At 39.4% G+C, this 15,400-nt stretch overlaps 1 protein-coding gene across 8 annotated transcripts in view; it reads left to right on the top strand.

Moving 5' to 3' along the window:
• The first annotated feature begins 12,876 nt into the window (after positions 1-12,876).
• The window catches only part of TEAD1 (TEA domain transcription factor 1), a 206,602-nt gene continuing 204,078 nt past the window's right edge, over positions 12,877-15,400 (top strand). For 3 of the 8 annotated variants that reach the window (XM_087878640.1, XM_087878637.1, XM_034417112.3), the window contains exons 1-2: positions 12,878-13,402; positions 14,243-14,374. The gene's annotated coding sequence lies outside the window, so the exon portion shown is untranslated. Of the gene's footprint in view, positions 13,403-14,242; positions 14,375-15,400 lie in introns of all 8 variants that reach the window. The other 5 variants (XM_087878658.1, XM_087878653.1, XM_087878628.1 and 2 more) reach the window with 4 other exon arrangements.

Below are 15,400 nucleotides of genomic sequence, written 5' to 3'. Positions count from 1 at the left end.
GCCCTAATTTTCACACAAATCATTTTTTTATTGCGCTTGGCTATTTGTACACCAAAATGACCTTAAGGTAATAATACCCAAAGGCTTGAAACAAGATTCAAATACTTATGAAAGCAACTTTTAACACCGTGTCCACAATTGCCCTTCTACACTATACCTGGGTACCATTTTCGTAGCATCTTTTCCCTCCCTGCAATCACTTCCCCCAAAGGATGTTAGGGAGAAGATCCCACCCTGATTTTTCTTTCTACCAAATGACCTTCAAATTGATAGATGGTGAAGTTGCACCGCTAGCATTATCAGTTCAAGGGTGACATTTTCAAATTCCAGCATGCAATGATCTAACCTTTCTACCTCTGTTCCTGCTTAGTTGAGAATAGAAGCAGACAGCACAGCTGCTGTGAAGGAATGCAGGAATATTAAAATGATGCTGGTAATTCCTGAGGGGCTAATGTCTCCCATGTTTTTCTGGTTTTTATACAAATTGACAACAGCCACAGGTCTCAAGTGGATCTGATAAGAACTACTCTTAACTCTGACATGTTCTAGAGCAGCAATCCCCAACCTTTGGGGCCTGGCTGGGGAGGGGGCCTGGCTGGGGCCTGGCTGGAGAGGGGGAGAGCCTGGCTGGGGAGGGGGAGAGGGTAACTGGACTGCATGAGCAGTGGGCCAGCGTGTGCGCATGCATACAACCCTTGCGCAAGTTGTGGGCCAACACACATGTGAACAGCTTTGACTTGTGTGAGGGGCGTGCTGGTGCGCACGGGTACAAGTCCCTGCTGGCCTGCTGCTAGTTAGCTAGTGTAAAGCTAGCTTTCCCATCCCCACTCCCACCATAGTTCACCAAGGATAGGCGTGTAAAAGCTGAATAGGATAAACTAGCATTCTAGGCTGTCAGGACTGCATTGTGTGTCTAGCATATTTAGATTTCCCTGACATTGTATGCCATATGCTAAATAAATAAATAAATTGTACCTGGGAATGATGAGATATGTGTTCTTAAAAATCTGGAGGAAATGAAGTTTGCAACAATAGACTTAGTTTATAATTACATTTAGAAGTGATGCAACACCAGAGCTAGTGACTAATATCACAGATTATGGTATATACCATGGCTTGTTATAGATGTCGCAATTGTTTGGCATTACAGAGTACATTTTGCCACAAGCAAATAAGCCTTTTTATCTCGATCTGATAATGTGAACCCAGCAATTATATTTACTAGTTGGTCTTTCAGGCATTTGTTACTCTTAGTACATCACAACACACTGACAGAAAAAAGGGCTTTTTGAAAAAGAAGATGCAAATATAAAACACAAACGGTGCCATTTAGACCTGAATCCAGGAGGATTTGACTTCAATTTTTTCAATCATAACACTGGGGATTTATACTAAGTTTTGTCACTGGATGGAATGAAGAACTTCAAAATTCAGATTTTTCTTTGGATCAAGACTGGTTATTGGACCCCACTAAAATCCTTGTTTTAAGATCAGCTCTTAATGTAATACTATATATAATAAAAATGTTTTGAAAATGTAATCCATAAAAAACTCAGATTATTTAATTTAATTTAAAAATAGTGAGTAAATCTTTTCTTGGAGGGTAGTTTGGGCCTTCTACAATATTCTTATGATGGATTAAGTGAAGACCCAGTTTTTAAAAACTTCTGCATGATTAGAAAATGACTTTGATTTACCTCAGAATGCTTCTTGGGAGATTATTTGGCAGATTATCCAGTATTTATTGTTTGATAGATTAGATCCAGATGCTTTTACTGCGTATGTATTTCTCAATGGTTAGAGGTTTGGGAAAAATTAATCTGACTTCTAAGCCAGTAACCCTTTTGTACAGAAAGCTGAAGGAAGTGGATGACATTGATATTAGTTACTTGTGCAACCTCTGGAATAATATGCTTGAATGTCCTGTTCTGGTAAACCAGTGGTGTTTCTTTTAATGATGCAAACTTAGTTTCCTATAGTTTTAAAATGATGTTACATGGAAAAATATGGCTTGTACATGAGCGATTGGGAGTTGCTTGGAGTTGAGCAGTGCTCAGATTTAATAATAAATAATTAAGTAAATATGTTGGATATCTTAGTGAATATTTAATATCGGTTAGTTACAAGCATCTTGTTGGAAATTCCATTCAGGGCTTGGATGATCGAATCACATGGTTTAGACTTAGCCAGCAAATGAGATTTCAGTGTAATAGAGAAATGTACATTGTGACATGTTTTGTCACTTGCACTCCCCCTCACGGTCCCATATGCCTCTGATTTATGCTGTTATTGTTATATTTGGAGCAGCAAGCATCGGGGTTGTCAACGTGGATGGGACATACAATGATTATAACAGTTTTGTCTAGTAATTAAGGCACCAGACTAGAAAGCAGGTGACTGAGTTCAAGTCCCATTTAGCCACAGAAGCCAACTGGGTGACTTTGAGCCAGTCACTCTCTTTCTCTCAGCTCACCTCACCGAGTTGTGGTGATGGGGAAAACAGAAGGAAGAAGGCGTGATAGATACGTTTCCCACTTTGAGTTATTTATAAAAAATAATAAAGATGGGATAAAAATAAATAAAATAAAAAATAATACTATCTACACAAAGATGCATGTTCATCTTTCCTCTTGCCCTAATATATTGTATCTATGCAGACATCAAAAATGGTGGATTTTTTAAGTAGGAGAACTGGCTAAAATAAATATACTTCAATACTCAAAGAAAAAAAATCTGTAACTGAATTGAATGCAATGAACTGTTGATATGTGTTGTCTGTTAATAATGGAATAAGGGTTTTTTTTTTTACAACAAAGAGGCAAAGAAAATGATTTTTGAGCAATAAGGTAATTTTTAATAGTAGTAGTTCTATTTATATAGGTTCCCAGACTTTTCTTTTTCAAAATATTATTTATTAATTTTGAAGTCACATCATATAGCTATAAATTGTATGACTATTTAAGCCTTTTTTAAAGATACCGTAACATAACAATTCAATAAATCTAGCCTGGTTTCATGTATCATGATATGAATAGAGTTTTAGTTATTAATAAATCTACATCCCATGGCAGAAATAAAGAACAAGCAGAGCAAAAAGTTCCAGTGTTCCAGATAATCTGAATGAAGTGGTAATCAGTGATGAGGTTTCTGAAATGGCTATGTTCCACTGGACATTTAATTCCATTAAAATGCCCCCATCCAATGCTCATTTAGCACCTGATTTTCAGCACTGACCTCTGATAAATTGAGCCTGTAATTCTGTAACCACAATGAATTGAACAGTAATTTGCTGAGTGAATTAACAAGCTGTTAGACATCAGAAGCCACTTGCAGTACCTGTGGTTTATACTGGACGAAATAATTTATGAACACAAAAATTACACCCACAAAATTAGGGTTAATGGGAGCTCAATGCCCACATGCAAAAGTCAATCCTGAAGCTAAGTTTTCCAGCAAGCATCTTCGCCCTTTTGAGGGGCCACTAAATCTGGTAGAAATGCTCTACAGTCACCTGTAAAGATTAGAAATTGCTTATTCCAGAACCTCTGAGCTGGGACTGGGGGAAAGATCCACATACCATGGGGGGAAAATCATTAAGATATCCGCAAGTAATCAGTATTGTACAGAAATAATTTGAATGAACTGCATCTTACTGAATTTTCCTTTAAGATCTTTAATTGAAAGAGAAGCTGTTAGTTCAGTTCTTTTTTCTTTAAAAAAAAAAAAGTTTCATAGTGTTTGATAAGTCTTCAAACCTCTTCCTAGGGCTGAGAGAGACTAACTCACCCAAAATCACCCAACTGATTTAATGCCTAAAGCAGGAGTACAACCAGGGGTGGGTTCTACTTACCTTTACTACTGGTTTGTAGTGGAGCCACGCGCTCTTCTGCGCATGCGCAGAAAGGTTTTGATGACGGGGTCGATGGGCGGAGCCTCCTGCCGGTTTTACTACCGGTTCTCTAGAACCGGTGTGAACCAGAGGCAACCCACCACTGAGTACAACTGACAGTCTTCTAGTTCAGTGCCTTTAACCACTATATTAAATTGTTATGTTGTTGGTTTGAGCTCTGAGCTTAGCAATTTGGTTGCAAATGTTTCATCCCCCTTCGAGGAGGCATCTTCAGTGCGCTTTGGATTGAAGATGTTTCTTCCAATGGGGACGAAACATTTGCAACCAAATCACCAAACTCTAATCAATTTAATGAAACTCATTAGTTTCATTAAGTTACTTGAGTAACTTGAGTAACTCACTATTTTCATGAGTTAATTTTCTTAACATATTAGATTCTTATGTTCACCTCATCTATTTTTAAACCAATTTGTATAGGTCAATTTTGTGGAGGTCTGTACCAAACCTAAAGTAACCCATCTGTTTCTTAAGCTTACAGTGCAGTAAAGATAGCAGTAAATATTTGCATAACAACATGCAAAGCCATGGCTTTCTTTACTTCTTTTTACAAAAGAAACCATAATCCCTTGAGTACACATTAAATCATGATTACTACATCAAGCTGGATGTCAATAAGTACCAGAAGACTATTAATTCTTGTGTGAACCAACCATAATTTGACCTTTGTGTCTCATAACTAGGAAAGAGTTGTGAAGCATAAGTCCTTAACATAATACAAAGTGGAGTCCTATCCAAACAAGCTACATTTACACATTAGTGAGTTATGTGGCTTAGTGTGTTTGGATCCCACTCCTGAGAACTTTTAAAATATCCTTGCTTTCAATCTTTGCATGAAAACATTCTTCTATGATTAGATTAGTTTTCTGGATGACACCCAGCACTTGGGAATATAACGTAGTTTGAGCATCAGGATATTTTTTTTTTTTGTATTCTCAGTGCTACTCACGCTGAAGTGAATCCAGGCGAACCCTTTTAACAAAAGGTAGTTTATAACATAATTATTGGTTTCAGGGTTGTTTCTGCATGACATGGCTAGCCGAGTGAATGAACAAGTCACTAATGAATAAATAAAAAAAGTAGTGTAGTCCCTTGTTCGGATTTTGTCATTGGTTCCTTCTTGAGGGACACTCTTTGGTCCAAACTTTATGTAGCTGGTTGTCTCAGATTTCCTCTGATATAAAGACCCAAAGGAAGCCAGGATCTATATATTTATCAAAAACATTTTATTTTACTGTTTTACAAATATCTGCATCCTTAGTTTGCAATCTAAAATATACAAGGCACAAGAAAAAGGGAGGGGCAAGAGAAGGATACCCCTCCCCATACCCCTCCATTCCCTTGTTTTTGGTTTCTTTCTCTAGTTCTCATGTTTTAAAACCCCACAAAGAGCATGTAGTTCTGGGAAGCATGTTTCAGACAGCATATACCAGTATGCCACCTGCTTCTGGGCAGGGTGGATAAAAATCAATGATTTTTTTAAAAAAATCAAAAAAATCAGATTTTTTGATTTAAATCAGATTTTTTTGATTTAAATCGGATTTTTTTTATTTAAATCGGATTTTTTTAAATAAAGTGCTTTTTGAGGAAAATATATTACCATCCAAAGGTTATTCCATCATGAAATAAAGATTAGTTTTTTAATTATGTAGAATAAGGCTGTATATGTTTAATTTTTTTGGTAAATAAATTCCATTAATCTATTCACAATGTCATGCTCTTCCAGAGGTTTTTGTAAGATAATTGGGCAGTTTCTCTGCCTACAAGATATTATCACAGGTTTACTTTTGCAATTCTCAAAACTGAATTTGACTCAGCAGAGATCACATGCCTCTTCTTCACAGCAAAAATGTTATAACATGAACAGAGTTGAGAAAAAGACCTTAATCCTATTGTTCTACAAACCTATGAATACAGAACCAACCCCTTCAGTGCTAAGTTTCAAGAAGTTCAGTGAATAGAATAGAAACAATAGTTTTCTGATTGTTTGGAGTGGAATAGATCTGCACAAGAAGAAAGTGAAACTAAGTGTGAGGAGGAAGGGGCAAGCAGACAAGCAGTACAAAATGAAAGTGAAACTTTCTGAGCACAATACTGCACAGCCACAGACAGACAAGTCTTTGGATCTTTTTGTGTGTATGACCTGAGGTTTATCACATTCTTTCCTTGGAGGGAAAAACCTATAATGGCAGCAGGCCATAAAAGAGACCCAGTTTGGCAATATTTTTTTTAAAAATTTGATTTATATGCCGCCCTTCTCCGGAGACTCAGGGCGGCTTACAATGCGTTAAGCAATAGCCTTCATACTTTTGTATATTTATACAGTCAGCTTATTGCCCCCACAAACTGGGTCCTCATTTCACCTACCTTAGAAAGGATGGAAGGCTGAGTCAACCTTGAGCCTTGGAGAGATTCGAACCAGCAGTAAATTGCAGGCAGCTGTGTTAATAACAGGGTGTGTAAACCACTGTACTATTTTAATGAAGTTCCTTTACCTATCGGTAAGGCAGGCATGCGTGCAAACTGCAAACACTGCAACAAAGAAATGCAAGGCCTGGTGGCCCGAATGAGGCAACATCATGAGAAGTGCTGTGATGAAGATGACCAAAGAAACACATTTGAACAGGCAGGATCTTCAGGTTGGTAAACATTTTTATTGAATCATATTTCTAAAGACTGCCTTGAACTGTCATGTTTGAGCAAAATTATATTTCTTATTATTACTGCATGTTACTGTCATTTGGTACAGTTATGAAGAAAAGCAAATATTCCTTTTGGGGCAGTGCTGTGTACAATAAGCAGAAATTGTATAAACAATAAAATAACAGCATTGACTTTTTTGTTTAGGGGAATTCATGGATTCTGGAAACTATCCACCTTCAAGATCACCATCCTCCTGTTCTACAGTTTCAGAGTTATCCATCCAGGATAGTGCTTCATTAGCATCATAATCATCAGACACCCACAGCCACATATCACTATCACCTAAAAGAAAGAAAAAACCCTTCCCTCCTGGAACCACCATAGATAAGTTTGTGATAAAAACTAGAAGATTAGAAAAAGAGTTAATTGATGAAAAAAATTGCCCAGTTTGTTTATGCAACGAACACTTCTTTCCGTCTGACTGAGAACCCACATTTCATTAATATGGTTCAGTCACTGAGACCAGGATACAATCCACCCAGCAGAGCAGATGTTGCAGGGAAACTGCTAGATAAAGTGTATGACAGAGAAATGGAGCAATGTGCAACAGCTCTGGAGGGTAGAATTGTTAACCTAAGTATTGATGGGTGGAATAATGTCCACAACGATCCTATTGTATGTGCTTGTATAACAACAGAAGAAGGGAAAGTCTTCCTTGCACAAACAATTGATACGTCAGGAAATGCACACACAGCAGAATACTTACAAGAAGTGGCAGTAAAAGCTATAATAATGTGAACAAAAATTCAAATGTCTAGTACGCAGTTTGGTCACAGACGATGCTGCAAATGTATCCAAGATGAGAAGAAATTTAGAAGAGCAGGAAGGGAATACAAAGCTAATAACATATGGTTGCAGTGCTCATTTGCTGCACCTCTTAGCCAAAGACTTAAGTGTTCCAGAAATAAAGACTAATGTTGTTGAAATTGCTAAATACTTCCATAACAATCATTTTGCTGCAGCAGCTCTGAAAAGGATGGGTGGAACCAAGCTAACGCTCCCACAAGATGTTAGATGGAACTCTGTGGTGGACTGTTTTGAGCAGTATATCAAGAACTGGCCTATTCTGATGACAGTTTGTGAAGAAAATCGAGAGAAAATAGATGGCACTGTCACGGCCAAAATCCTCAACATTGGGCTTAAGAGAAATGTTGAACATATGCTGAGCATCCTGAAACCCTTCTCTGAAGCTTTAAACAAAATACAGAAAAATAGCTGTTTTATTGTGATGCTGTTGAAATTTGGAAGGAATTGAGTGAACACTTAAAAACAGAACTACACATGGACAGAATTAAATTACAAGCATTAAAAAAATGAATGGGACAAGTACTGTCTCCAGCTCATTTTTTGGCAAATATTGTCAATATCCAGTATCAGGGTCAAAACTTAAGTGCTGAGGAAGAGGAGTTAGTTATGACATGGGTATCCAGCAATCATCCATCTGTAATGCAAACTATAATAAACTTCAAAGCTAAGTGGGAACCATTCAAGAAATATATGTTTGCTGAAGATATTTTAAAGAAAGTCACACCAGTGATTTGGTGGAAGTCACTTAAGCACTTGGATTTAGAGACTGTTCAAGTAATGATTTCACTTTTAACAGCAGTAGCTTCTTCTGCAGGCGTTGAAAGAATATTCTATTCCTTTGGACTCATTCATTCTAAATTGAGAAATCATTTGGGACCCGATAAAGCAGGAAAGCTTGTTTTTTTTTTTTTCCAGATTATGAACAAAGAAGATGAAGATGACGAGTGAGCTACAGAGGACTGTATTTAAGTTTTTCATGTGTAGGCTGGGCTGACAGTCTAAGTTTCTTAAAATATATATATATAGTTTAGCCAAATTAGTTAACAAACATGGATGTTTGTTTAAGCAAATAACATATGCTGTAATGTTATTGTTTCAGTTGAATAAATCTATTTAAATTGTTATTATTAAGGTAATGACTATTTTTCTCCTTCCTAAATACAACAGAAAAGTTGTCCAAATATGAATGCTTAACCTATTAAACTGGGGATAAAAAAAACTAATATGAAAAGTTGTTATTCTAAAAATCTTCATCTACTTGCATATTAAAGTTATACCAGCAAGAATTAGTCTTTATGTAGAAAACTATGATTTAAATCAAGCCTTACTGACTAGTGATTTAAATCGTGATTTAAATTGTGATTTAAATCAGTTTGATTTAAATCAAATCCACCCTGCTTCTGGGCAAGCCATCATATGGCCTTTGGTATCATGTTAACTAGAAGAAATCTTAGATAGCTCAAGTCACTTTGAGTAGAATTTAAAATGTTCTTAATCAGTCAGATCTACATATCATGCTAAAATAAGGTTTGTTTTAGTTTACTGAGTAAACCATACTTGACTGAGTCTGTTATACCATACCACACCGAACAAATCATGGTTTACCAATGTCTGAGGTCATAAAGCAAAACCCCCAAAGCAACTTTATGGCTTCATATGTATGAACCCAGCTAGGACTTCCTTATTAATTCTATCCATAATGGTGCACTCAGTAAGCTCCCATGACATGCAATATTATAATATCCAGTTGATGATCGTACACTTGCTGACATGTTATCCCAATGTTGGGCATCTAGAAGAATGCTGTAACTTTTAATAACCTTGCTTACCAGCCAGAGTTTTTCAAATGTGTAAAATGGTGTCTGTTTGGTGCACACATAACATAGAAAAGTGATGCAGTCCTGTGGAGGAAATAATCTAGCAATGTTCTTATGGTCAATTGAAAAGTCTTGCCAATATAGTTGCTGACTATATGTATTTTAACTATGATTTATTAACTCAAACTAACCCAATTTGTGCAATCTGCTGTGCCGTAAAACCCAATTTGTGAATTACAAAGGCCACGTTCATGCTGAGCCATCTTAAAGCTTAGCATGATTTGCCTGTCTTTGGCACACCACACTTGCTCACAAAAGCTACTAGAGCAGACTTTTAAAAAAACTAAATACAATACACCTTCAACTTGCTCAAGTAAAATTGAATCTTTTGTTGCACCTCAATGGATGGATGGATGGAGATATGGCTATATCGTGGTGGCACAGTGGTTAGAATGCAGTATTGCAGTCCAATTCTGCCAACGGCTAGCAGTTCAGTTCTCACCGGCTCAAGGTTGACTCAGCCTTCCATGGTCAGTAAAATGAGGTTCCAGATTGTTGGGGGCAATATGGTGGTAGGGCACTGTGAAACGGTATATAAATCTAAGTCTATTGCTACCGCTATGACTAGAGTAATGTATAGAGATAAATATTTGGTTACACCTTCCCATTGTAGAACTTCAAGTAAGCAAGAAAATGTTCCAGTGATATGTTAGGATGTGCCCATTAGTGACAATGAACAATATATATACTAAGAAGAGCAGGAGAGACCAGGATCCTGCAGGTTTGAGGAATTTCTGTTTGCTGTGCCAAATCATTTATCTGTTAGCAGAGTCCAAGAGGAACTTTGTCAGGTAAAAACTGTCTTGGTCAGTATTCTGGCTGCTATAAAGAACAAGTGGCAGAACAGTCAACTTTTTAAAAACTTTTTTAAAAAACTTTTTTATTTTCTCTCTAAAATAAATAAAAATATAATCAAAAATAAAGGAGAACATTTATAGTTCAGGGTTGAAATGAGGGGTCCTTGGATGTCTTCAAGATTGGGTAATGAAATGACTGCAAGAAAACAACCAAACTAAATATCATCAGCTACTAAGGAGTGGGATTTGCTCTCATTTTATATTCTAGTGGCTTGTCCTGTCAGTATTGGTGGGAGTGGTCTTTGGAGATTCTTGGTTGGGCTGGTTACTGTTAGCATGTTTAGCAGTTCCTTGATTGGGGTATGATTTACTTCTTGTTGGTTTGATGTTAATCTTGGTGTTAATCTATGCTTCTCATAGGGCGATTGTTGGTAGGGAGTGTTTTGGTCATTTTATTCCCATTTTGGCTTGTTGATTGTCTCTTTTGCACAGTAGGTAGATGTTAAAGTTATGTATCTAAAGGTAAAGGTAAGTTTCCACTGCCCAGTTGTGTCCGACTCTAAGGTGTGCTCATCTCCATGTCTTAGCTGAGGGAGCTAGTGTTGTCCAAAGACATTTCCATGGTCACGTGACCAGCACGATTTATGTTAAGGCACACAGAAAGATGTTGCCTTTCCATCAAAGTGGAACCTATTTATCTACTTGCATTTGCATGCTTTTGAATTGCTAAGTGGGCAAGAAATGGAGCAAGTAACGGGAGCTTATCCCATTGCGCAGTGCTCAGGTCTTGAACCCAGGCTGTCAGCTTTCAGGCTGACAAGCTCAGCATCTTTAACTGCTGAGTCATCGTGCCCCTTTTTATGTGTCTATCGATGGCCAATTAGTCAGTTTTCAGGAATTCTCTAGCACTTGGACTTGACTTGGTCTAGGATGGTCAGAATTTTCCAGTTGACAATATGATTAAGTCTGTCCATATATGTGAAAGCAAAGTTTTCATCCTGTCTTCTGACTGCTGGTGTTCATGGATGTGTTCTGCTAATCTTCATGTATGTTTGTCTTATGTAGTGGCTGTTGCAGTCTTTACACTGTATGTTGTAGATGACTCCTGTTTTTTCTTCTGGACCTGCTGTGTTGTTTGGTTTACTTAGGATATTTTGGACAGCTTTAGTTGGTTTGTGTGCTATGCCGATTCCATGTGATTGTAATAATCTATTGGTGGCTTGTGAGATGTTTTTGATATAGGGCAATGTTGTCATTTTTTTTCACTTGTTTTGGTTGTGCTATACTGGGTGGAGTTCTCAGGCACTTTTTGATGAAGTTGCGTGGATATCCATTTTGCTGGAAAAGGTTGTATAGAATCTGCTTCCTACCTGCCTAACAAAATGGAGGGCAATGACAGCTTCAACCAGGGAATAGGTACTCACAAGATGCTGGCTCTTAACCAAGATGATAAATGCACTGTGTGGTATATCACGTGGACACCAAGATAAGAAACCCTACTATACAAAGGGAATAGCTAGAGGTGAATTTTGGCTGCCTTTGTGGTGGGCTGGGGATGAGCCAAAGGTTACAGCATGAGGCTATGTCTTCTAAATATGACCAGCGTATTTAGCATAGATTATGGCTAGGTGAATGTGAGAAAGAACCTTTAGATGACTTCAGAAGATGCAGTAAGTTACTAGAGAGAGAAGAGGAAAAAAATCACAATTGGAAGTAAAAAGGTGTCTTTTAAAACAGGAGATTCCAGTGTCACAATTACACAAGGTAGCTTGTGTTCGCATGACCCATGACTTATCCATAGTAACTTTGATTTAACCATTTTTCCGCATTCTCCGGACACACACAGAAACCCATGATTATGCCAAGTTTCATACAAATGGTTGCCTAGTCTGTAGGCAACCCATCTGGTTCCCTTTCCCTAAAATCACGACCCCCCCCCAACAGCTCCCGAGTTTAGAACGAGGCTTTCTTCCTTTGGCATCCAGCTCTCAAATGGTTAAACGAGATAAGTTCGCTACCGAAAATCCCCAAGGAGCCTCTTTCTGCATGGGGGGAAATGACATCGATTTTACCCCGGCAAGAGAAAACACGCGATGTGGAATCACACAACCGCAGCCGTTGAAAACAAATTCAAAAAGTGGAGGAGTTGCCGCGCTTGAGATTTGTTTTTTTTTAAATTATTATTATTAAATCACCACACCCTGAGCAAACAAACTCATACCAACAAAACTCTCGCCCAGCCTACTTTCCCAGTTAAGGCATCCTCGTTATGATTTGTTCCTGAATGACGCGCTTTTTCTTCCCCTAAGAGTTCTATCGTGCTTCACTGAAACCCAGCGGCTTTTTCTTTCTCTTTCCTCCTCCTCCTCCTCCTCGTTGCTACGATCGATTCGAGGCAAATTCCAGCTCTCGCCAGCGCGCACTCCAAGGAGCTCCAAGAAAGTTTGCATCAGCCAGCCTTTCTCCCTCAGGGCAATGAAATCCTCGCTCTCCGCCGCCTATACATCCTCCTCCTCCTCCCCCTCCCCTCCCCGCCCCCCCCGACGGGAGCCGCAGCTGGAGCGATCCTGGCTCCGCCGAGTGGCCTCAGCTCCGCCCTCACGATTGTGCCTCGGCATGTGAGCAAGATCCCATTTCAAGAGGCTCCTCCGCTTGCGCCTGCGACTAAGGTGGCTCGCGAGGACACCTCTCTCTCTCTCCCCCCCCCCACTCCACCTCCAACTTTTCCCCTCCCCATGTGATCTGATTCCTCCCCCCCACCCCCCTTTTCCCCTCGCTCTCTCGCTCCCTCCTCCCCTGGACTTTCCTATGAGGTCACCAGCTGCTTCCTGGCTCCTCCCCTCTGCATCCCCTGGCTGTTGCGGGCCGTGGCTCCGCCTCCCCTGTAGAGAGTCCGCTCCTCGCGTTCATTTCATTCCTCTTCTCATTCCGAACATTCTTAGCATCGCTCGCGCTGCACAAGCCCATTCGAAAGCCCAGCCCGCCCTGCCGCCACCGGTTTTGGGGGCAGTAACTAATCACTTGAAGGGCTTCAATAATCCCGCAAGCCAACAAGCTGTAGAGCCCAAGACGCACACACACAGTGATTTTTTAAGGGGCAAAAAAAAAAAAAAAACATCCAAAAAAAAACAACAACCAACAAGCAAAAAAAAAAAAAAAAAAACCCCAAACACGAAGGCTATAGACATTTTAAAAGCAAGCCAAAAGTCCCCAGGGGAAGCTGGAAGAAGTTTTGAAATTGATTTGCACAAAAAACAAACAAAAAAAAAGAAAGGCTGGTGGTGTTTGCAAAGGTGGGGAGTGGAGTGGAGGTAAGTTTTGTGCGTGTGCGTGGAGGGGCGAGCGGAGGCTGGAGGGAGCAGCTTCTCTTTACGGTTCGCTTTGCTTTGTGTGGCAGGGAACGGTGGATGGCGGGAGGGGGGGGGAGGTCCTCTGTTATTTACTTGGGAGAATCGTGTCGGTTGCCCCCCCTTCTTTTCACGCCCCCCTCCCTTCCCGCGTCTCAGTCTCCGCAGGTGAACAGAGGGGAGAGGAGTTGGGGGGGGGAAAGCGAAAAATCAGGCAAAGTAGCCTTGGGAGACAGGGGAGGGGGAGGCAAAGCTGTTTCCAGCGGAGTTTAGCCTGATTTGGGTATTTAGCCAGAGCTGCAACAGGCGGCCGCGCCGTTCCTCTCTCGCCCTCTGCGCCTTATTGCTGTTTGCTGCTTTAATTTACTTGCCTGAGTCACTGCTTTGCAGCCTGGCGCGCGCGCGCGCACTCTCCCTCCCTCTGTCTCTCTCTCTCTCTTTTTCACTCACTCACACACACACACACAATCGCGCGCGCGCGCGCACACACAAATCTTTGGCATTTTTCACATTTTTCGTCGAGAAGAAATAACTTGGGAGCAGATCAGGCCTTGCCTAGTAAAACGAACCCATCCCTTGAGTCCCTCATCCTAGCGCTGAGCTTTTATAAAAAGTGGCTGGATCGGAGATTTTAGCTGCCTGTTTATAGAGCTTTGAGGTTTTGTTTTGTTTTGTTTTTTCCTTCTTTCTCCCTCCCCTCCTTTTTCCTTTCTCCCCCCCTCCCCGCTTGCCCCCCGTTTTTATCCCTCCTTTTAAAGATGAAAGAAGGAATGTTCTCTTTCGTTGCTTCTTTGCTTTCTCCAGAACTGCTGCTGCTTAATTGCACATTCAAGTGGAAAATTTTTCCGGAGTCAGCAGAAACATTGTATCCCAAAAAGACAACAAAGTCACAGTTCCAACAAAACGAGGAGCTTGTCCCTGGAAAACTTCCTTCGGGTAGGAGCCCAATGTTTATTTATTTTCCTCTAACCTTTTACAGGAACCTTGTGCATCCCCTCCCTACACGTTAATAGTGCTGCTGGCCAAAAGAGACTCTTTTGTTCCACAATTCACACTGTCAAAGAAAGGAAGTCCACTTACATTGGGGAGGGGAGAGAATTAAGTTTATCTAAACCCAAAACAAAAAAAAATAGAAAGTGAGCGATAGTTTGCTAGCCAAACTCTTGTTTTTTATTCCAATCTATTGGGGGAGATGGACAAACAAGAAATTTATACCATTCTGGATTGGTTTACTTTTTTTAAAGGCACCAAACATTATTAAAATATTTTTGAAACTATGAAAAATCAGTGTCACTGTGTTTCTCAGGAGAATAGTTAAGAGATTAGAAGTGACTACCTACTCTGGATATGGGGATATGTCTCCATATCAAATGGCCTTCAATAAATGCCTCCAAAGTTGATGGGCATCTACCTTCCTTTGTTTCTAAATGTAAGTGTCTTTATGTTTTAATTTCAGGTGTGAAAATCTCTCTTGCTATATATTTTCTATTTTTTTTTAAAAGCATGGTGCTTTTAACTGATTATGTGACTTCTGACATGATGTATCTCTATTCTGATTTAAAATAGCCAAGGAATAAAAGTAGCTCAGCTAAAACTCTTTATCAGGAACACTAAACATTCTAATCTATAAGTTAATCAAGTTAAAGAAACATCCTTAGTTGTAGTTTTGCAAGAGTAATCTAGATAAGTATCAGTATTGAAAGCAGTTAAGTAAAAGATCACCTTTAGCTAAACTTACAATGCATTTTATCTGGATGTAAAAATTGTATTCAAGGACAGACTCAGAAAAAGAAAAGAGCATTATGTACAGTGCACTGGGGACACAAATTGTAAATAGAAATCTGGTCTTATTTCGTACAAGATTTAAAGAAATGTGCTCCTAAATTTGGAATGGTTGTCCTAGGGTATATAGTGCATTGCAATCTCTATAAATAGTTGGGGAATACCACTGCAAGGACATTA

Source organism: Pantherophis guttatus, chromosome 1, assembly GCF_059756535.1.
Source record: "Pantherophis guttatus breed Tessera chromosome 1, ASM5975653v1, whole genome shotgun sequence".
Lineage (NCBI taxonomy): Eukaryota > Metazoa > Chordata > Lepidosauria > Squamata > Colubridae > Pantherophis > Pantherophis guttatus.
The sequence above is the reverse complement of the archived record's forward strand: the minus strand, read 5'-3'. Positions and strand labels throughout refer to the sequence as shown.